The sequence below is a fragment of the Thamnophis elegans genome, chromosome 17 (genome assembly GCF_009769535.1).
Source record: "Thamnophis elegans isolate rThaEle1 chromosome 17, rThaEle1.pri, whole genome shotgun sequence".
NCBI classification, from domain to species: domain Eukaryota; kingdom Metazoa; phylum Chordata; class Lepidosauria; order Squamata; family Colubridae; genus Thamnophis; species Thamnophis elegans.
This window is the reverse complement of record NC_045557.1, coordinates 6,932,504-6,954,709: the sequence shown is the minus strand read 5'-3', so window position 1 is coordinate 6,954,709 and position 22,206 is coordinate 6,932,504. Positions and strand designations below refer to the sequence as shown.

Sequence of the window (22,206 nt, the reverse complement as noted above, 5' to 3'; positions counted from 1 at the left end):
AAGAAAGCAATGGTTGTACCAATAGTAATAGGAACCCTTTTAGCAATACCTAAAGGGCTGCCTATATACACGGAAATTTTGAACTTATTGGAATATAGAATAACAGAGTTGGAAGGGACCTTGGAGGTTCTCTAGTCCAGCCCCCTGCTTAGGCAGGAAACCCTATTCCATTTCAGACAAATGGCTATACAACAGCTTCTTAAAAACATCCAATATTGGAGCATTCACAACTTCTGGAGGGAAGTTGTTCCACTGGAAGGAAGGAAGGAAGGAAGGAAGGAAGGAAGGAAGGAAGGAAGGAAGGAAGGAAGACAAGCTGATGTGGAACTGCTGGTCTGATTTGCTCTCTGCTCTCCAGCCATTACAGAGCCTCATTGATCAGGAAAGTTCTAACTGTCAGGAAATTCCTCCTCAGTTCTAAGTTGCTTCTCTCCTGGATTAGTTTCCACCCATTGCTTCTTGTCCCGCCTTCAAGTACTTTGGAGAATAGCTTGACTCCCTCTTCTTTAGGGCAGCTCCTGAGATATTGGAAGACTGCTATCCTGTCTCCCCTGGTCCTTCTTTTCATTAAATGACACATATCCAAAGGAAGGAAGGGAAGAGGGGAAAAGGGAAGGAGAAGAAGAAGGAAGGAAAGGAAAAAGAAGGAAGGAAGGAAGGAAGGAAGGAAGACAAGCTGATGTGGAACTGCTGATCTGATTTGCTCTCTGCTCTCCAGCCATTACAGAGCCTCATTGATCAGGAAAGTCCATTATTAGCTCATTCGCAGTCCATCTGCTAATCCATAAAACAATATTTTACCTCATTTTACCTCAGAAGTTGCCTTCTGAGGGGAGTCAATACAGAGGTAGGGAGACGGTGGTTTTGTTTTAGAGCAGACCAACCCTTGTTGGCTTAGCCCCCTACCATTCTAAAGAGAAAAAGGGAGGGGATCCTGGCTGAATTCTGGGGGTCGATTGGAGGGATTCATATGGGAAACGGGGCAGAGCAGATTGGGGTTCGACCTCAAATCTGAACTCGGGGCTCTTCGGCATCCTAAGGAATGTGTTTATGTCAGTTGGGGTACCCCAGGGTCCTGTGATTGTCATCTGTGTCCTTCCCAGGCAGTTCCTGACAAGCAAAGTCAATGAGAGAAGCCAGATTCGCTTAACGGCTGCAATTAACGACTGTAACGAAGAAAGGTCGTAAGATGGGCAAAACTCACTTAACGGCTGCCCTGCTTTGCAAGTGGAAATTTTGAGCTCAATTGTGCCTGCAAGTCAAGCATTTAAGGACTTTGAGTAAATATTTCTATTTAAACAATGTTTTAAGTAAAATTTGAATAGTAAACCTTTCTATGTCAGCATTCAAACAATGTTTAAGTCAGTGTTTCTCAACCTTGGCCACTTGAAGATGTCCGGACTTCAACTCCCAGAATTCCCCAGCCAGCAGTCGCTGGCTGGGGAATTCTGGGAGTTGAAGTCCGGACATCTTCAAGTGGCCAAGGTTGAGAAACACTGGTTTAAGTGACATTTAAATCAGTAAAGCTTTCTATTTAAACAAGTTCAAGTCATATTTAAAAATCATTTAAATAATGTTTTATATTTAAATGAATATTGATTTCATTTCACCTTGACTCCCTGTGTGGCTTATCCAAATCATAGATTCCAGGAGCCAATAAAAAGGGAAGTGGAGTGATGGTAATTGCCCCCCCCCCCTTAAAAAAAGTTTTTTCAAACAATCAACTGCAACCTACTTATTATTATTTTTTAAATGATGGGCAAGAGTTTAGGGATATTCTTGATGGGGTCAGCTCCCGCAAGGGTGAAAAAAAATATGCATTTTTTTTTTGCATCTGGTGCTATCCAAGGTGCTGCTGGAAATCTTGAATTTATTTTTATTTTTTTTTGCTTCCTGAATAATGCCGGAATCATTTTATCCACCATCGCATCAAAATTGCCCTTGTTTGGGTGAATTCGCCCTGTGAATATTTTATTTTAAAAGCCCGTTACGTGTTTTCCTGTGTGTGTTTCGTCTGTGGTGCATGGGGAGGGGGTGGTGGTGTTGCACGTTGCTGTCCTAAGGCATGCATTTCTGACAACATGGTGCATTTGTGTTTTCCCTCCAAGCCACAACAAGCACGGCAAAACACAAATCCATCCCTGGGCATGCTAAAAAGCACAAGAGGAAATCCAGTGTGCGTTGGCATTTGGGCCTCCGGATCACAAATGCCCACTCTCTCTCTCTCCGACCCGTGACAAAACTGGAAATATTATTCGCCAATTCTTCAGGAAGGATTTGCTGAGGATCACAATTCCTGCGTGTGTCCCCCCCCCTGACTCATCCGGCTGCAAGGAGAAAGGTGCCCTTGTCACTGAAGACTCTTTAACACGATGTGCTGTTACATTAAGATTGTGCGTGGCTCGGCCTGATTATACCCACCGGCACCCGAAACCCTTAGAGAGGGTTGCATTTTGGTTATTTTAAACCATTTTTTTTTTTTTTTTGCAGTTTCAGAAGGGAAGAGCAAGCAAAAAGAAAAAAAAACAACACCAGGGTGCTTTGCGATGAGAAACCCAGCATGACGGTTGGAGCATGTCTGCATTAATGTCAGGAGTGGGGCTGAAGCAAAGGGGCAACGGGGCAAAGGGAGGTGAGGGTTGGGATTGAGGTGGAGGGGCAGAAGGGTGTGTGTATGTGGTTTGATTTTTTCTTACCTTCTATTTCTCCTCCCATAATCCTAGTCCCTCTTCTCTTCTGATTTCTCCCTCTTCTCTCCCTCCTAATCCTTCTCCCTCTTCTCCTCTTATTTCTCCTTCTCCCTCTTCTCCTTTTATTTCTCCTTCTTCCTCTCCCTCCTCATCCTTCTCCCTCTTCTCTTCCTCTTTCTCCTTCTCCCTCTCCCTCCTAATCCATCTCCCTCTTCTCCTCTTATTTCTCCTTCTCCCTCTTCTCTTCCTCTTTCTCCTTCTCCCTCTTCTCTTCCTCTTTCTCCTTCTCCCTCTTCTCCTCTTATTTCTCCTTCTCCCTCTTCTCTTCCTCTTTCTCCTTCTCCCTCCTAATCCTTCTCCCTCCTAATCCTTCTCCCTCTTCTCCTCTTATTTCTCCTTCTCCCTCTTCTTTTCCTCTTTCTCCTTCTCCCTCTTCTCCTCTTATTTCTCCTTCTCCCTCTTCTCTTCCTCTTTCTCCTCCCTCTTCTCCTCTTATTTCTCCTTCTCCCTCTTCTCTTCCTCTTTTTCCTTCTCCCTCCTAATCCTTCTCCCTCTTCTCCTCTTGTTTCTCCTTCTACTCTTCCTCTTTCTCCCTCTCCCTTTTCTGCTCCTATTTCTTTTCTCCCTCTTCTCCTCCCTCTTCTCTTCTTTCTCCCTCTCCTGCTGCTGTTTCTTTTTCTCTTTCTCCTTCTTCTCCTCTTTCTCCTTCTTCTCCTCTTTCTCCCTCTCCTCCTCCTGTTTTTCCTTCTTCCCCTTCTCTTCTTCTTCCTCCCTCTCCTCCTCCTATTTCTCCTCCCTCTTCTCCTATTTCTCTTTCTCCTTCTCCCACTTCTCCTAATCCCACTCCCTCTTCTCCTCCTCTTTTTCCCTCTCCCCCTATTTTTCCTTCTCCCTCTTTTCTTCTTTCTCCCTCCTCCTGTTTCTTTTTATCCTTTCCCTCTTCTTCTCCTCTTTCTCCCTCTCCTTCTCCTCCTATTTCTCCTTCTTATCTTCCTTTCTCCCCCTTCTCCTCTTTTCCCTCCCTCTTGTCCTATTTCTCCTTTTCCTTCTTCTCTTCTTTCTCTCCCTCTCTCTCCTCCTTTTTCTCTTTCTCCCTCTTTTCCTCTTTCTCCTCCTCCTCCTCCTCCCTCTTTTCCTCCTCCTCCTCTCCCCCTCACCCTCGCCCTCTTCTCCTTCTCCTTTCATCCCACCATCCTTGCCCACCTGCTGAAGCTTCTCCTTCCCAGCTGATGGCTCAGAACAAGACCCTAAAAAAAAAACTTTAATAGGATGGCCAAGGAGCCAAGATCTGGAAGTCTGTCCCCATTTCCTCACGCATCTATTATGCATGCATTTCCCTTCTTTTTTTAAAAACTTTATTTTACGAGGCCTATAAAAGTGAGGGGAGGAATACAAAACCTGGTGGTAAACTGGATGCACTTGCTGAAAAAGGGGGAAAATAATTTATAAGCTTGTTGCACAGAGCACTGAAATTTATTGCCTTGGTTCATGATGCTGTAGCACAGGCAGCAAAATGGCTTAGGAAAGCATGGGGTTTGTAAGTGCAGGGAGGCAGAGCAAGGAAGAAAGAAGGATAAAGAGAAAAAGAGAAAAAGAAAAAGAAGGAGAGGGAAGAAAGAAAGAAAGAAAGAAAAGAAAGAAAGAAAAAAGGAAAGAAGAAAAGGGAGGAGGAGTGGGAGGAGGAGGAGAGGAGGAAGAAGAAAAAGAAAGGAAGGAAGAAAGAAAGAAGAGATGGAGGAGAAGGAGAGGAGGAAGGAGGAGGAAGAAGAAGAAAAAGAAGAAGAAGAAGAAGAAAAGAAAGAGAAGATGAGGAATGGAGGAGGAAGAGAGGAAAAAGAGGAGGAAGAAAAAGGAAGGAAGAAAAGAAGAGGAGGAGGAGAAGGAAGAGGAGAGAAAGAAGAAGAAGAGGAGGAAGATGAAGAAGAATAAAAAAAGAAAGAAAGAAAGAAGAACGAGAACAAGAGGAGGAGGAGGAGGAATGGAGGAAAAGGAATAGGAAATGAAGGAGAAGAAGGAGAAGAAAAGGAGAGGAAGGTGACAAAAGAGGAGGCGGAAGAAGACGAGGAAGGAGGAAGAGGAGGAAGCTGCTTCCGAGAGCTGGCCTGGGGAAGACAAGAAATTCCTTCCAGAAATGAAGAGATCCGCAGGATTATTTCCTGATCCTGATCCTGATCCATAACAGGACAAACTGACACAAAGCCTAAACGTCAGCCATGAAAGAAGCATCCCAAGCAAGAGATTCGATCTGAGGGAATCTGGGGAGACGGACTGGATCCCTTCCCCTCTCCCCCTCCCCAACAACCAAAGGAGACCTTCCCAGCGCTTGGCTTCCATTCCCACCCAGCCCAATCAGCAAATTGGGGGGGGGATCCCCTTGAGTCTGCAGGCCTTCAAGGAAAGTGGTGCGCGGGGGGGGGGAGGGAGGAGGGGGTAGAATAGAAACCCAGCGGGAAGCATCAACGCCTCTCCCCACCGCCATGTTTGTCACAGTTGCCTTAACACATTTGGCATTAGAAGCGGCTCTGTTGTTGTTACACCTGAGGATTTTTATATGTTTTTTTTTTGGGTCTGTTTTGACAGAAGTGTTTTTAACTTCCAGAACCTTTCAGCTATGGCTCCAGGCTGCAATTCTCCCCTCCCACCCACTCCACCACTCCTTTCTGAAAAGCAGCCAGATGGATCAAGCCAATGAGGGATGTTAAGAATATTAAGATGATGATGATGATGATGATGATGATGATGATGATGATGATGATGATGATGATGATCTAATAATATTTACGAGGAAGCATAATCGGCTGGGGTAGATTTCTACTTCTCAAATCTCAAATCTCAAATCTCAAGGGCATGGCCCAGGGATGAAGCTCCCACAACTTCTGTTCCATGGGTGGATTGTTCTCCCTATCAGGAAATTCCTCCTTATTTCCAGGTTGAATCTCTCCTTGGTCGGTTTTCATCCATTGTTCCTTGTCTGGCCTTCGGGTGCTTTGGAGGATAGCTTGACCCCTTCCTCCTCTCTGGGGCAGCCCCTCAAATATTGGAAGATGCTCTCCTGTCTTCCCTGGTCCTTCTCTTCCCTAGACTAGCCAGGCCCAGTTCCTGCAACCGTTCATCGTAGGTTTTAGCCTCCTGTCTCCTAATCCTCTTTGTTGCTCTTCTCTACACTCTTTCTAGAGTCTCCACATCTTTTTTTACAATGTGGAGACCAAAACTGCATGTAGTACTCTAGTTGTGGCCTTACTAGGGCTTTATAGAGTGGTATTAGCGCCTCACTTGATCTTGATTGTATCCCTCTGTTAATGCAATTTGCAATAATGCACACTATTTGTCTGTTTGACTTGTTTATGCCTTTGAGTGAAAGGCTTTTGAAGGCAGCCGTGTCCCCTCTAAGGTGGGATTGGGAGACAGAGAGAATGGGAGAAGGGCTGTGTGTGTGCCTTGTTGCTCCAAAAAGCCTCGTCCTGTCCCCGAACTCATTTAGAAGCTGAGTGGAAATGGCACCACCAGGAGATCCTTTCCTACGACTCGCCAGAGAAATCTCCTCCCTGGGCGAGCCGATCTAGAAAGAAATGTTCTTTTCTAACAGCCTTTTCCCCACCTCTCAAAATTGCTAACGTTAAGCGCTTGAATTATTGAATTCTCTTGATAGTCTAAACACGAGGAATTAGTAGAGTTTTAACATCGAAGCCTTGAACTAGCTCGGCATTAATATCACATGGATCTTTTTTTCTTTTCTTTTTGGTCTTTTTACATTTTAGTTTATTTGAATCACCCGCAAGGCATTTATATATTTATATATATACATATATATTTCCCCTTGCAAATGTCTCTGGTGCATCCTTTTTCTTTTTCTTTTTTTTTTTTAATTTGCAATGTTTCTCCGATAATATTAAAACCCGCCCGCCCAGGCACAAATCTCAAATCTGCTTGCTTTTTCCTTCTGAATTATGAGTCAGCAGAAGGAAGCAGTTTCAGAGGGCAAAGCTTGGGGAAATGAAAAAACGAGGGGGAAGGGAACCGATTGGAAGGCAATTCACAGGCAAAACGTTTCCCCCCTTTGTGGGGAAGCGTTTGTGTGTCTGGAGTCTTTGTGCGCGCACACACACACACACACACACACACACACACACTGTAGAGATTCTCGGCCATCCTGGTCATGGGTGTCCCAAAGGTGCTTTTTTTTTCTCCAGGAGACAACTGGACTTTCTGGTTTATTTTATTTTATTTTGAAGAGGTTTTGCTTCTCATCCAGGAAGCTTCTTCGGCTCTAGCTGAATGGTGGGGAGCGGAAGGGTTGATACTCCTGGCAGACCGCTGGTCATCTGCATCCTTTTATTCCCACACTGTCCTTGCCCCAGACTTGAAGAAGCTTCTGGGATGAGAAGAGAAACGTCTTCAAAAGAAAAAAAAATAAGAAAGTCCAGTTGCCTTCTGCAAAAAGAACCTTTGGGATGGACGGGGACACACACACACACAGACACACACAGACACACAGACACAGACACACACACACACAGACACACACACACACACACACACACACACACACAGAGACTCACACAAAACATCCTGATGCTGTTGTCTGGCCCCTGGGCTCCAATTAAAGCTCAAAGCCCCGGTGTTAGGTGAAGGTGCCTCCTATTGAGATATTGCAGGTAGTCCTCAACTTATGACCACGATCCTGGGGAGGCTGAAAGGGTCGTAAGTGTGAAAAAAGGTCGTAAGTCTCTTTTTTTGGAACTGTCAGTAAATGAACTGTTGTAAAGACAGAATCAATCAATCAATCAATCTGTCTCTCTCTCTTTCTCTCTCTCTCTTTCTCACACACAATTGCGAATAAAAATGCTTTTGTTCCCGTGAGTTTTCTTCCTTTATCTTTTTAAGGAATTGGCACAGGTAGGGGAGAAGGCGAAGTGATTGATGGACAGATCGGAAGCTGTTTATCCAACTTTCGTTTCTCCCGAAGGTTTTTCGAGACTTTTGTGCCAGCGTGGGATGCCCGGTTTTGAATTTTTTGCTAAGACGCTAAAATGTTCTGCCTCCTGCTTTCCGATGTAATTTTTCCACCCGTAGAATGACAAATTCAGCATTTTTTTTTTAAAAGAACACCGCAAAAAAAGAGAAAGCTGTGATTCGTTTTGGGGGCTTCTGTGACACGAACCCAGCTCCCTGGACCATTTTATGGGTCCCTGGACCATTTTATGGGTCGGAAGGACCTTGAATTTCCCCTGAAGTTTTTGCCTTTTTGGACCTAAAGCAATTATTCCCCCCCTCCTTTTGCAAGGGAGCCTCGATGCCAAAGAAATCAGAATTATGGGAGGGAGGCCTCCGTTATGCCCCCTGTCCTGCTTGGGTAAGAGATCTCAACCACAGATCATAAATAACCATCAATAAATAGATTAGGTGGAGGTTGACATCATGTTCCGCATTGCACACAAGGCGGAGAGAAGAAACAGAGAAATTGGAGAGGTGGAGTGGGGGACATTATTGCAGGAATTTTGCACAAGGATTGCGGGGGGTTAATGCATTCAACAGGGTGGGCCTAATGAGCAAATACGGCACCGTGTCCCAAAGGTTTTCTGAACATACACAGAGAGCTTTGTGCTTCAGTCGCAGGGAGAAAGACGGATTGAGGGAGCAAAATGGTTGTCAAGATGCCGAATCGGACGTGGATAGGATCCCGGGCCCTTCAGGATTGCCCTTCACCTCCAAAATATCCCCATTAAAGAACTCCTGAACCCAGCCAACAAAGGGGATGATACATTTCTCAAGTTAATCAACTACCTTTGCTGAATCACTTATTCTGGGTTTTTCTTTTAATCATAGGCACAAAATAAAGAGAGGACTATTTTTATTTATTGATTTAGTACTTCTGTGTGTGTGAGTGTCTGTCTCTCTGTCTCTCTCTCTCTCCCCCTTCCTTCCTCCCTCTGTCTCTCTCTGTCTCTCTCTCTCTCTAGCTTTTACACTGATTTTACAAAAGCAATCAGAAATAGCAATAGCACTTATATACCGCTTCATAGGGCTTTTCCAGCCCTCTCTAAGCGGTTTACAGAGTCAGCCTCTTGCCCCCAGCAATCTGGGTCCTCATTTTATCGACCTCAGAAGGATGGAAGGCTGAGTCAACCTTGAACCAGTCAGGATCGAACTGCTGGCAGTGGGCAGAATTAACATGCAATACTGCATTCTAACAGGAAGAAAGGGAAGAGAAGGAAAAGAGGGAGGGAGAGAGAGAGGAAGGAAGGAAGGAAGGAAGGAAAGGAAAGAAGGAGGGAGGGAGGGAGGAAGCAATATAGCACTTAGATTTATATACTGCTTTACAGTGCTTTTACAGCCCTCTCTATGCACTTTACAAAGTCAGCCTCTTTCCCCCAATAATCTGGGTCCTCAATTACCCACCTCGGAAGGACGGAAGGCTGAGTCAACCTTGAGCCTGTGAGATTCGAACTGCCAAGCTGCTGGCAGCCGGTGATCAGCAGAAGCAGCTTGCAGTGCTCTAACCACTGCCCCACCGTGGCTCAAAAACACCGGATTGGGGCATCAAAGCCAGGATGGGAGCATTGGGTGGAAACACATTTGCAGGCTGGGAAAAGCCTCGCCTCCACCTATTCACTGCTAACCATGGTTGGTTTATTTTTACGGCAAATCCCAGCCTGTTAGCTTTATCCCCCAATGGATTTCAGCCTGGGTTACTTCAGGATGAGAGCCACACTGTCAGTCCTGCCCCAAACGGATCCCTCAGGAAGGAAAGACCCTCGACTCCATGAGACTGAAGCAAAAGTTCTTTTTACTAAGGGAAGTTGGCTGCGATAAAATCAGGCTAGATCTAAGATCCCACACCCCTTCTGCGAAAACAATACAGAAAAAAATCCCCTTCCCTCCCCCGGGACCAGCCTGTATTTCACCAATCAGAGTTCCCCAAGATGTTTTGAGAATGCTGAGATGTTTTGGGGCAATTCACATTCTTTCTCAAGGCACTTGGCCTTGGTGCCCACTGGTACAAACTGCTTCAGGTTTTTATCATCTGTCGTTCCCTCCCCTGTTTCCCATCACGTACGCACACAGTTATTGCTGGTTTGTGTGAACCCACCCCCCAATCCTCCAGACCTGACACACACTATGTCTGAATGGTAAACCTTGGTCCGTGCCAAGCAAGACACCGAGGCCAAGGCCCCTGGCATCTCCCGGGAGAGAAACAGGGCCAGGCCTCTGTATTGCAACAAGCAGCCCCCTGCCCCCCACTTTTCCTGCATTCGTCTCCCTCCCTCGCTCATTGCCGCTTAAGCCGGCTTCCTATTCACGCTTCTTCTGGGGTCTCCATAAAATCAATTTCAAAGTGCAAATTGATTCCAAGCTTCCATACCAATCTTGTGTCAGGGATGGGGGAGGGGGGTTGCGGAGGGGAGGAAGGGGGGGTGGGTTCAGAAGGAACCAGAGGGAATATAACAGGGGCTTCCCGGCTGGTGGCTAACCAAGAAATTGAAAGCTTTGAAAGCCCAGGATTGAAACCACGACACTGGAATGGCGGGGGGAGATTGGATTGGGGAGGGGGCTGGATAGAGGAGAGGATCGTTTAATTTGCTCACCCCCCTCCCCAAAATGAGAGCCTTTAAGCAGAGATGATTGAAATAGCACGAGGGGAAAGGTGTCCACCCTGGCTGCCGTCTTTGGCTTCTGGCCCTGTGAATCCTCCATCCCGGTGGGGAAGGGATGGATAAGATGACCTCCAAGGCCCCATTTGCAAATTAAGTCTCCCAATAGGGGGGGGACATGCATTCCTACAGGGACCCCTCGACTTAAGACCACCATGAAGACTGTCGTTTCCATGGTTCCGTTGAGTTTTGCCCCGTCTTTCTCGCCGCAGTTGTTAAGTGAATGGCTTTGGTTGTTAAGTGAATGGCTTTGGTTGTTAAGTGAATGGCTTTGGTTGTTAAGTGAATGGCCTCGGTTGTTAAGTGAATGGCTTTGGTTGTTAAGTGAATGGCCTCGGTTGTTAAGTGAATGGCTTTGGTTGTTAAGTGAATGGCTTTGGTTGTTAAGTGAATGGCTTTGGTTGTGAATGGCTTCAGTTGTTAAGTGAATGGCCTCGGTTGTTAAGTGAATGGCTTCGGTTGTTAAGTGAATGGCCTCGGTTGTTAAGTGAATGGCTTCAGTTGTTAAGTGAATGGCCTCGGTTGTTAAGTGAATGGCCTCGGTTGTTAAGTGAATGGCTTTGGTTGTTAAGTGAATGGCTTTGGTTGTTAAGTGAATCCAGCTTTCCCCAGATTTGACTCGGCTTTTTCGCAAGGTCGCAAGAAGGGAAACACGTGATCCCGGGACCATCATAAATGTGAGCGAGCCGCATCTGAATTTTGACCCCGTGACTCCCGGGGATGCTGCAACGGCCGCAGGGGTGGGAAACGGTCACAAGTCACTTTTTTTCAGTGCTGTGGTTCTTTTGGAACGGTCACTAAATGAACGGTCGTAAGTCGAGGGCTCCCTGTAGTTCTGGGCTTGCTTTCAACTCTGTCTCCTTGTTCTTCCTGCAGCCACGGCCGGCCACACCAAGGGCCTCAGCTGCACAACTGGATGCTACCCAGCTTAGTTAGGGACTTGTTATCTCAGCTACGGTTTAATTAAAGCTTGTTTATCCCCAACCTCTGATCGGCCCTTTGGGAGGCCGGGAGGCCAATCTGGGAGGCTCTGGGGAAGCTGAGATGCTAGAAAACAACTCTGAAGCTCCTCTCCTTTCCTTTTCTGCTCCATTTTCATTCTTTCTTTCTTTCCTTCTTTCCTTCTTTCTTTCTTTCTCTTCCTCTCTCTTTCCTTCTTTCCTTTTCTTCTTCTTTCCTCCTCCCTCCTTCCTGTACTCTCTGTGTCTCTCTCCTTCTCTCTTCCTTTCCTTTCCCTCTTTCTTTTCTTTCTTTTCCTCCTTCCTCCTTCCTTCTTTCCTTCCTTCCTTCCTTCCTTCCTTCCTGTACTTTCTGTGTTTCTCTCTTTCTCCCTTTCCTTTCCCTCTGTCTTTTCTTTCTTTCTTTCTTTCTTTTTCTTTCTTTCTTTCTTCCTTCCTCTATCTTTCCTCCCTTTCTTCCTCTCTTCTCTCTGTCTCTTTCTTTTTCTCTCTTCCTTTCCCTCTGTCTTTTCTTTCCTTCCTTCTTTCCTGTACTCTCTGTCTCTCTCCTTCTTGCTTCCTTTCCTTTCCCTCTTTCTTTTCTTTCTTTCCATTCCTCCTTCTTTCCTTCTTTCCTTTTCCTCTTCTTTCCTCCCTCCCTCCCTCCTTCCTGTACCCTCTGTGTCTCTCTCCTTCTCTCTTCCTTTCCTTTCCCTCTTTCTTTTCTTTCTTTTCTTTCTTTTCTTTCTTTTCCTCCTTCCTCCTTCCTTCCTTCCTTCCTTCCTGTACTTTCTGTGTCTCTCTCTTTCTCCTTTTCCTTTCCCTCTGTCTTTTCTTTCTTTCTTTCTTCCTCCATCTTTCCTCCCTTTCTTCCTCTCTTCTCTCTCTGTCTCTTTTTCTCTCTTCCTTTCCATTTGTCTTTTCTTTCCTTCCTTCCTTCTCTCTCCTCCCTCTTTTCTTCCTTCCTGTACTCTCTGTGTGTCTCTTTCTCGCTTCCTTTCCTTCTGTCTTTTCCTTCCTTCCTTCCATCCATCCTCATAGACTCATCCTTCTCATTGGGCAGGATTTGACACATTTGTCTGGGTGGTGTGTGTGTGTGTAGAACCTGGGAATGTTTGGACACTAACACACACACACATACGCAAACACACACTCCGCAAACTCAGGAGAGGGGTTAGAGATGATACAACAGTTTCGTAAACAACGGCAGTGTGAAGGAGGTTTCAACAGCTGGCTTGTCGTTTCATCTTTTCAATGGGAGAGCTAACCAGATGCTTCGCCACCCAGCTTTTCCTGCTAATGCTATTTTCCTCTTGGGAGAAAAAAGGGGAGAAGAAGAAGGAGAAGAGCTCTTTTTCCCCCCTTCGACGGCTTTTATCGCGGGGGTTTTCAAGCAAAGGCAGCTAAGAGGGACGCCGAGAGCAATCTGCTTCCAAATTGTCATTTCAGCCTTCGCTCCTTATATAAAAGCAACATCAAACTGGCTAAGTAATTGCAAAGCAGGCTGTGCCAGATTATTCCGCTCCAAGATGGGAGTTGAACGACTTCTTTACAAGTAGCTCGACTGGGGTTTCTCCACCGTGGCTATTTTAAGAGGGGTGGGCTTCAACTCCCAGAACCCCCCAGTCAGCCTGCTTTAAGATGGATGGATTTCAACTCCCAGAATTCCCTGGGCGGAATCAATTCTGACTAGAGCATTCTGGAGGTTGAAGTCCACACATCTTAAAATGTTTAAGGTTGGGATGGGTGGACTTCAACTCCCAGAATCCTCCAGTCAACCTGCTTTAAGGTGGATGGATTTCAACTCCCCAGCCAGCATGCTTTAAGATGGGTGGACTTCAACTCCCAGAATCCCCCAGTCAACTGCTTTAAGGTAGATGGATTTCAACTCCCAGAATTCCCCTGCCAGCATACGTTTAAGATGGGTGGATTTCAACTCCTAGAATTCCCCAGTCAACCTGCTTTAAGGTGGATGGACTTCAACTCCCAGAATCCCCCAGCCAGCATGCTTTAAGATGAATGGACTTCAACTCCCAGAATCCCCCAGTCAACCTGCTTTAAGATGAATGGACTTCAACTCCCAGAATCCCCCAGTCAACCTGCTTTAAGGTGGATGGATTTCAACTCCCAGAATCCCCCAGCCAGCATCCTTTAAGGTGAGTGGATGTCAACTCCCAGAATTCCCTGGCCAGCATCAATTCTGACTAGAGCATTCTGAAAGTTGAAGTCCACACATTTTAAAATGTGTAAGTTTGGGATGGCTGGACTTCAACTCCCAGAATTCCCCAGCCAGCCTTCTTTAAGAGGGGTGGACTTCAACTCCCAGAATCCCCCAGCCAGCCTGCTTTAAGGGCTAGTTCACTATAGCTGACACAGAGAAATAAACCGTGCATCCCCCTCTTCAGCAGACTCAAGAGTTACCTTCCTGTAAAGGAATGAGGGGTCTTCTCCGAACAAAAGACCATCCCCCCCCCGCTAAGCCCTCCAGAAGTGTATATGGGGGGACACACACACACACACACTCCGCAATCTCTTTCTCATTCATCTACACAGCGACGGAGAGAATGGGCTCGTACTGCGTCAGCCTCCGTTGGGAGTGACTTTAATAAAACCCCTCCAGCAAATTCTCTTCCGGAGATGTTTAGGTGTCTTGTAATATTCATGAAGGGGGAGATTAAATATTGAGATTTACGCCAATAATAATAATAGAAAATATATATTAAGACAGCGGAGGGTGTGTGTGTGGGGGGGGGGTTTGTGTGACGAGAAGGGTATTGGTTTTGTCAAGGCTCCGCATGGATGTTCGGCTTGGCTGTTAGTAACGATAAGGAGCGTTGATAAATGGCTTCCAGAACCAGAGGACCCCTGTGCCACGTTAAGAGAGACGGATCTCTGGGCTTCATCCAGATTTTATAGGTAGTCCTCGATTTATGACCTTTCACTTAGTCACTGAAGTTATGCTGGCACTGAGAAAAGAGATGTATGGTCGTTTTTCACACTTACGACGTCTTTCCTTCCTTCCTGACCCAGCGTCCCCAGGGTCAGGACATCAAAATTCGAACGCTTGGCAACTGACTCATATTTATGACAGCTGCAGAAGGTGACGTGATTCCCCTTTGGCGACCTGCTGACCAGCGAACTCGATGGGGGAAGCTGGATTCACTTAGTGACCGTCTTCCTAAAGGAACCACTTGCGACGATTCGCTTAACGGCGGCCAGAAAACTTGTCCAATGGAGCAAAAAGCTCACTTAATAAGCGTCTCAGCTTAGCGATGGAAATTTGAGGGGCTCAACTGTGGTCGTAAGTTGGGGACGGCCTGTATTATGGGATGGTCCCAATGAAGGCAAAAATCACCCGGGAGGATCTTTGCAGCCCCCCCAAGTCTTGCAGCCTAGAAAAGCAAGTGCAGGAAAGCTTTGACGGCCAGTGGGCAGGATTCAAGTTCTGACTTGCGGGAGCACTCACAAAATGGCTGCCGGGGTCCTAGGCTGGCGCGCGACGTGGTTGGAAAGCGGGATGTGTTGAATTCCCCGCTCACAATCTGCGGAGGCTGTGAATCTCCTGTGACCAAGCCCCGCGGATTAACTCCGGTCGATTAAATGGAATTCTCCCTTCCCAATTATGATTAACCCAGTTTGTAAAGGGATTAAGCTAAACTCTGGGAAGGGGAAAACTGGGCTGAAGGCCCCGGGAGAATTGGGGTTTTCCTGAAAGGAGGAGGGGGAGGAAGAGAAGGGAGGGGAGGGGAAACCCCGTCTTCCTTCCGTGAAATTCACACTCCTGGCTGTAACAGCTGAAGTAGGTGGATTCTAATAGGGACAAGTAGATTGCATTAAATTTTTTGAGGAGCCTAAGAAAACTTCAAGCTGGAGCACATGGTAAGAATAATCACCTCTCCTGTCCAGTGAAAATCAGCAATAATCTCCTTTCTTGAATAGAATAGAATAGAATAGAATAATAGAATAGAATAGAAATAGAAATAGAGAATTAGAAAGAGGAATAGAGTAGAGTAGAATACAATATAATTAGAATACGAGAGAATAATAGAATAGAAATAGAGAATTAGAACAGAATAGAAATAGAGAATTAGAATAAAATATAGAATAGAATATAGAATAAAATAGAGAATTAGAATAGAGAATTAGATAGAGGAATAGAGTAGAGAGTAGAGTAGAATAGAATAGAATGGAATAGAATCGAATAGAATAATAGAATAGAAATAGAAATAGAGAATTAGAAAGAGGAATAGAGTAGAGTAGAATACAATACGAGAGAATAAGAATAGAATAGAAATAGAGAATTAAAACAGAATAGAAATAGAGAATTAGAATAGAATATAGAATAGAATATAGAATAAAATAGAGAATTAGAATATAGAATTAGAATAGAGAATTAAAATAGAGAATTAGAATAGAGAATTAGAATAGAATAGAGGAATAGAGTAGAGAGTAGAGTAGAATAGAATAGAAGCTGGAAGGGATCTTGGAGGTCTTCTAGTCCAGCCCCCAGCTCAAGCAGGAGAACCTATACCATTTCAGTCACTGTAGAATACCTGGATTCTGAATCTTTGGAATTTGACTGCATGCCACCAAAGCTGATGCCCTCTGTAGCTGCCCACCCTTGCCCCATTTCTATATACAGCTTAAACCCCACCCTAAGACCACAATTGAACCCAAGATTTCTCTTGCTAAATGAAATGTTTGTTTAGTGAGTTCTCCCCCTCCCCCCCACCATTGTACAACCTTCTTTGTCACGGCTGTTAAAGCGACTCACGGCGGGTCTTAAGCTAGTGGCATGGTTGTTAAGTGAATCAGAATTTTCTGTTGACTCTGCGTGTTTCCGAAGGTGGCAAAACAGGATCACGTAACACGGGGACACTGAAAACCGTCATAAATATGAGACAGTTGTCCAACTTTGATCGCGCGACCACAGGGAAGCTGCAGCTAAGTGCGAAAAACGGTTCTAAGTCCCTTTTTTCCCCAGTGCCATTGTAACTGGGAACGGTCACTAAATGAATGGTCGTAAACCGAGGACTGGCAGTTAGAAAGCTAGAAAGTTAGAAAGCCAGCAGGCGTGTTGCTTGTGTGTGCGGGGGGGGGGGGAAGCCCAGCAGAGACACATTGACCCAGCCCGTTGGCTTGGGGGGGGGGCATGCATTTTTTCATCGCTGCATGAATGAGGGTCCGGTGGTCCATCTCCCACCTCCTGCCACGCCCTCTGGGGCTGCTGGGACTTGTAGTCTGGAGTCACCTGGAAAGCTGCGTGTATGTCTCTCTCTCTCTCTCTCTCTCTCTCTCAGGCAGAATCCGCAGAGCTACATTTAGCTCCCCGGTCCCCATGGGGCTGGATTGCATCACCTCTTCATGCCCCTCTGTCTCTTGCCTCTATTTGTGAGGACACAGTCTTTGAGCCCCCCCTCCCCCACTTAAGAGACCGCCTGGCCCTTCCTGCACCCCCAGGCCTTGCAAATGGGCATTTTGAGTGGCTCTGGAAAGGGCACAAGCCAGCCTAGAGGGGGGAGTTCATTTCGCTGTTTTTGCAAGGGAGGGAAATGCCCGGGTCCTGCTCTCAGCATCCTCCTGGGAACCCCAAAGGCGGCCTGGAGACACACACCCCCTCCCCAATTGCACATCCTTCTTGTAATTTCTCCTTGCATTGTGTAATGTCTTGGAGGGGGGGAGGGCAAGACCTCTCCTGCGGCCTGGAGGTAAATCTGGAAGCGGTGAGGTTTCATCATCGGGCCCCTCCCTTTGCTGTTAGAGGAGAAAGCATAACACATTCCTTGCAAGACCTTTAAGGAGGATGCCAGGATTCAGCCCAGGGGGAGAGATTTCTCCTTCTCCCCCCTCCCTCTTTTCAACTACTCCCAGCAGGGCCTGAGGGGTTGGGGTTGTGGGGGTGAGGAGATGGAAAGCAATTTCCAACACTTCTGAATAGTAGTGGAGGTTTGCTTTCAGCCCAGGCTGCCCAGCTTCTCTCCCCTGCAAAGGGAGGAAGGAAGGAAAGAAGGAAGAAAGGAGGGAGAGAGGGAATGAAGAAGGAGAAGAAGAGGGAGGAAGAAGAGAGGGAAAGAAGAAGGGGAAGAGAAGGGAGGGAGGAAGAAAGGAAGGAAAGAAGGAGAGAGGGAGGGAAGGGAACAGGGATGAGTGATGAAGGAAGGGAAGGAGGGAGGAAGAAAGGAAGGAAGGAAAGAAGGAGAGAGGGAGGGAAGGAGGGAGGAAGAAAGGAAGGAAAGAAGGAGAGAGGGAGGGAAGGGAACGGGGTGAGTGCTGAAGGAAGGGAGGGAGGGAGGGAAGGAATGAAGGGGAAGAAAGGAGTGTGTGAGTGAGTGAGGAAGGGAGGGAGGGAAGGAAAGAGGGAAGGAGGAGTAAGTGATGAAGGAAGGGTGAGTGATGGGGAAGGAAGGGAAGAAGGGAGAAAGGAAGGGTGAGTGATGGAGGAAGGAAGGAGGGAGAGAGGAAGGAAGGTGATAGAAGGAAGATAGATGGAAGAAAAAGAAGGAAAATAGATGATAAAGGAAGGAAGGAAATGGGAGGAAGGAAGGGGAGAGGGAGGAAAGAAAGGGAAGAAGAGGGAGGAAGCAAGGAAGGAGAGAGGAAGGGAAGGAAAGAGGGAAGGGAGGGAACAGGAGTGAGTGATGAAGGAAGGAAAGAGGGGAGGAAGTCGGAATGAGGGAGGGAGGGATGGAAGGAAGGAAGGCTTCAGCCTTAGTGGCAAATGAACTCAGCAGATCAGGCAATCCCAGCGTCCAGATCCTCTTTGCCAAAATCCAGATTCCTTTCCTCATTTTTCCCTCCCCCCCAATATCAGTTTCAGTCCCCCCTGCTCTCTTTCCAGACCCACATCGCCTTTCCCTGCTTTTAGGGTCCCTTCGGCTTCCATGGGGCTGGTGCTTTGCTTTCGCCCTGAATGTTTCCAAAGAAAAAGAGGGGGGGGGAACCAGAGGTGGAGGCGTATCACCTTTCTCACACGCCAAGGGGCAGGCATGAGCACTGAGTCTCTCCACGGGCTCCCATGCCTTCCCACGCGCCAGAACTGGTGCCAGGCCACGCTAGGCCTTGAACGATCGATACGAGCTTCTTCTCCGGACACGTTTTCCGACAAAAGAACGGCTGTCTTTAAGTCAGACGAAGAAAAATGGCAGAGAAAAAGAACGAAGAGCCTTTCGGCGCATCGTATCCGGAGGTTAAAAAACCAACAAAACTGTATTGATGGGCTGATTGATCTCGGCCTGTGTTGACCAAATTAATGAATTCAAGATAGCGAAACATATATTTTTTTCCCCTTCCTGGAAAGCCACACAATGGAGGAGCAGGGAGTTCCACCCTAAAAATGAAATATGGCATGAAATATGAATTATTTCTGCGAAATACGCCACGTTCTGGTGACTCGGCTCTCCGATATCTTTTATTTATCTGTTAAAATCTATACCTTGGCTGTCTCAGCCTGCCAAGCGACGCTGGGAAATTCACAATTCAATGGCTATTTTTGCCCCTCGATTAAGAAAGATTTATCCCAGATCTTCATTTCCCAAGAACGACCCACTGCAGCTCAAACGAACTGGGGGAAAAAATGTATCTTGAGATCGCATTTTTCCATTCTTGTAATTAAAGGAAACTTTACTTATGGGGAGTCTCCAGCTCCTCTCATGCTTCCTATTTATACAGGGAGTCTTCAAGTTCACCTTCCACAACAAAAATACTTTGGCCACCTGATGAGAAGGAAGAAGGACTCCCTGGAGAAGAGCCTCATGCTGGGAATGATGGAGGGCAAAAGAAGAAGAAGGGGATGGCAGAGAAGGAGGTGGCTGGATGGAGTCCCCGAAGCAGTCGGCCTGAGCTTCAATGGACTCTGGAAGATGGTGGAGGATAGGAAGGCCTGGAGGAACGTTGTCCATGGGGTTGCGATGGGTCGGACATGGCTTTGCAACTAACAACAACAACAACAACAGAACATCGTTGCTGCCTTGGGAATCCTGACTATCTTAGCTGGCTGGGGAATTCTGGGAGTTAAAATCACCAAGGTTGAGAAACACTGGTCTAAGACTAAAAAAAACCCTGAAGAAAAGATGGGGATTACAGCCAAGAAATTAAAGGACGCTTGCTGCTGGGGAGAAAAGCGATGGCAAATCTAGACAGCATCCTAAAAAGCAGAGACCTCACCCTGCCAATCAAAAGGGTGTCTAGTCAAGGCTGTGGTTTCCCCAGTTGCAATGGATGGCTGTGAAGGTTGGAGCATAAGGAAGGCTGAGGGCCAATGAATGGAGGCCTTTGAACTCGGGTGCTGGGGAAGACTCCTGCATTGAGTCCCTTGGACTGCAAGGCCATCCAACCGGTCAGTCCTAGAGGAGATGAACCCTGACTGCTCTTTAGAAGGCCAGATCCTGAAGAGGAAACTCAAAGACTTTGGCCACCTAAGGAGAAGGAAGAAGGACTCTCTGGAGAAGAGCCTCAGGCTGGGAACGATGGAGGGCAGAAGAAGAAGAAGGGGACGGCAGAGAAGGAGGTGGCTGGATGGAGTCACTGAAGCAGTCGGCCTGAGCTTCAATGGACTCCAGAGGATGGTGGAGGACAGGAAGACCTGGAGGAACGTTGTCCATGGGGTTGCGATGGGTCGGACAAGACTTTGCAACTAACAACAACTTCAACTTACAGCAGTTTGTTTAGTGATGGTTCAAAGTTACAACACCACTGGGGGTGGGGGGAAAGACTTCTGAACATTTTTTCACATTTACAAGCATTGCAGCATTCCCTAAGGTCATGTGATCACAATTCAGTAAGAGTCAGTTGCCAAGATCACTTGGCAACTGACTCGTACTTATGACAGTGGCAGTGCCCGGTGTGTGTGTGTCACGTGATCCTCTTTTGCGACTTTCTGACGAGCGAAGTCCACGCGGGAGCCAAGCGTCCTTCTCCTATTCCTCGCATCCTTCCCGCCCTCCATTTCTCCAACCGGACTGTTCGGTTTTACGGCGAGGGACGTGCTCCTAATGGCAGCCTCCGGTGGTTGGTGGGGGGCATGAATCACTTGCTGCAGGCAGCCAGGAAGGAGGGAGGGAGAGAAGCCAGGCGCGGATGAAAATTAAAATTGCTTTTATTGATTGTATGCGAATGAAACCCCTTCCCTCCCCTGCAGGGCGATTCAAATCTACCAAGCCCCGTTTGCCACTGGCCTTTTTCCCTCGTTTCTTTGAAGAAGAGTTTGTTTACTTTGTCATGTTTAGAATTGCAAGTTTGGCCCCTAATTCCTTCTCCCTCTAAATCCAGAATCCTTCCATCCTTCCCTCCTTCCTTCCTTCCTTCCTTCCTTTCCTGACCAGTTCAACTTGTTGGGGGTAAAATGAACCAGATTGTTGGGGGAAAGAGGCTGACTCTGTAAACCGCTTAGACAGGGCTGGAAAGCACTGTGAAGGGTATATAAGTAAGGGCTATTCCTTCCTTCCTTCCTTCCTTCCTTCCTCTTTCTTTCCTTCCTCCCTCCCTTCCTTTTTAAAAATTTATTAATTAGACTTATATACCGCTTCATAGGGCTTTAAGCCCCCTCTAAAATAAATCTCTTCAATTGACTTAGCTTCAAACCAACCCCTAATAAAAAAGACCCATCTCATTTCATTAGTTAATTTTCAAACGTTCACTTACGAATGGGGCTCGGAGGGTGATTTTCGTAACCGACAAGATTGTTAAAAGGAAATCTATTTGGAAGCTTTGATTTTTCTTTTTCTTTTAAGGAGGGAAAAGTATCTTGATGTTCTTCCTCGTTCATTTAAAATTTCCTGTCTCTGTCCTATTCTCTATTCTATTCTATTCCTATTCCTTCTCCCATTCTATTCTATTCTATTCCTTCTCCTATTCTATTCTATTGCTTCTTCTATTCTATTCTATTCCATTCCATTCCTTCTCCTATTCTATTCCATTCTATTCCATTCCTTCTCCCATTCTATTCTATTCTATTCCTTCTCCTATTCTATTCTATTCTATTCCATTCTATTCCTTCTCCTATTCTATTCCATTCTATTCTATTCCTTCTCCCATTCTATTCTATTCCTTCTATTCTATTCTATTGCTTCTTCTATTCTATTCTATTCCATTCCATTCCATTCTATTCCTTCTCCTATTCTATTCCATTCTATTCCATTCCATTCTATTCTATTCCTTCTCCTATTCTATTCTATCCTATTCCTATTCTATTTATTCTATTCTATTCTATTCCTTCTCCTATTCTATTCCTATTCCTATTCCTTTTCCTTTTTCCACTCTATTCTATTCTAGCCACAATAACAAAAAATATTGTCGTATCTTGATGCAGTACGCAAAGCTCAGCATTTTTGTTGCAAAAAGTACAAAGCGAAAATCAGGCTGAACTGAATCTGCGCAAAGTTTAAGCCAAGTTTGGGCATTTGGATGACAAAGAATACTAGGGTTGAAAAGGTGAGCGGGTTTCTCTATGTGTGTGCATGTGCACGCACACACACACACACGCACACACACACACACACACACACACACACACACACACACACAAACCGGTGCCCTGATGCTCATAGAGTTGCAGTCCCACAATCCTTAAGAAGATCAATCAGATTTCTGGGAGGATCAGGAAAAAAATCAAGCTTTCATAACGGGCTCAGGAACAATGCAGCTCATTCATCACAGCCCCAGTCACTTCCTTTATGAAAAAAATGACGTGTTTGTTACATCGCTGCCCATGGCCCCCCCAAACCTTCCCCGATATCCAAGCCCAGAAAGTTCAGTATAGAAAACGGCCCTTGAAGGCGTGGGAATCTCTGTGTTGTGCCCGAGGGTGGGATGAATTAGGAGCCGGCGTGCTGAAAAAAATTTTCTTCCAGGAATCTGGTGGGTGCCAGCCAGGAAAAAGGGTGGGTGGGTGACACTTTGGCCTTTGTGGAAGAGGGAAAAGCAAAGTCC

At 46.3% G+C, this 22,206-nt stretch overlaps 1 protein-coding gene across 4 annotated transcripts in view; it reads right to left on the bottom strand.

Moving 5' to 3' along the window:
- MACROD1 (mono-ADP ribosylhydrolase 1) overlaps window positions 1-22,206 on the bottom strand; it is a 170,839-nt gene that overhangs the window by 15,696 nt on the left and 132,937 nt on the right. The gene's annotated exons all lie outside the window — the stretch shown is intronic.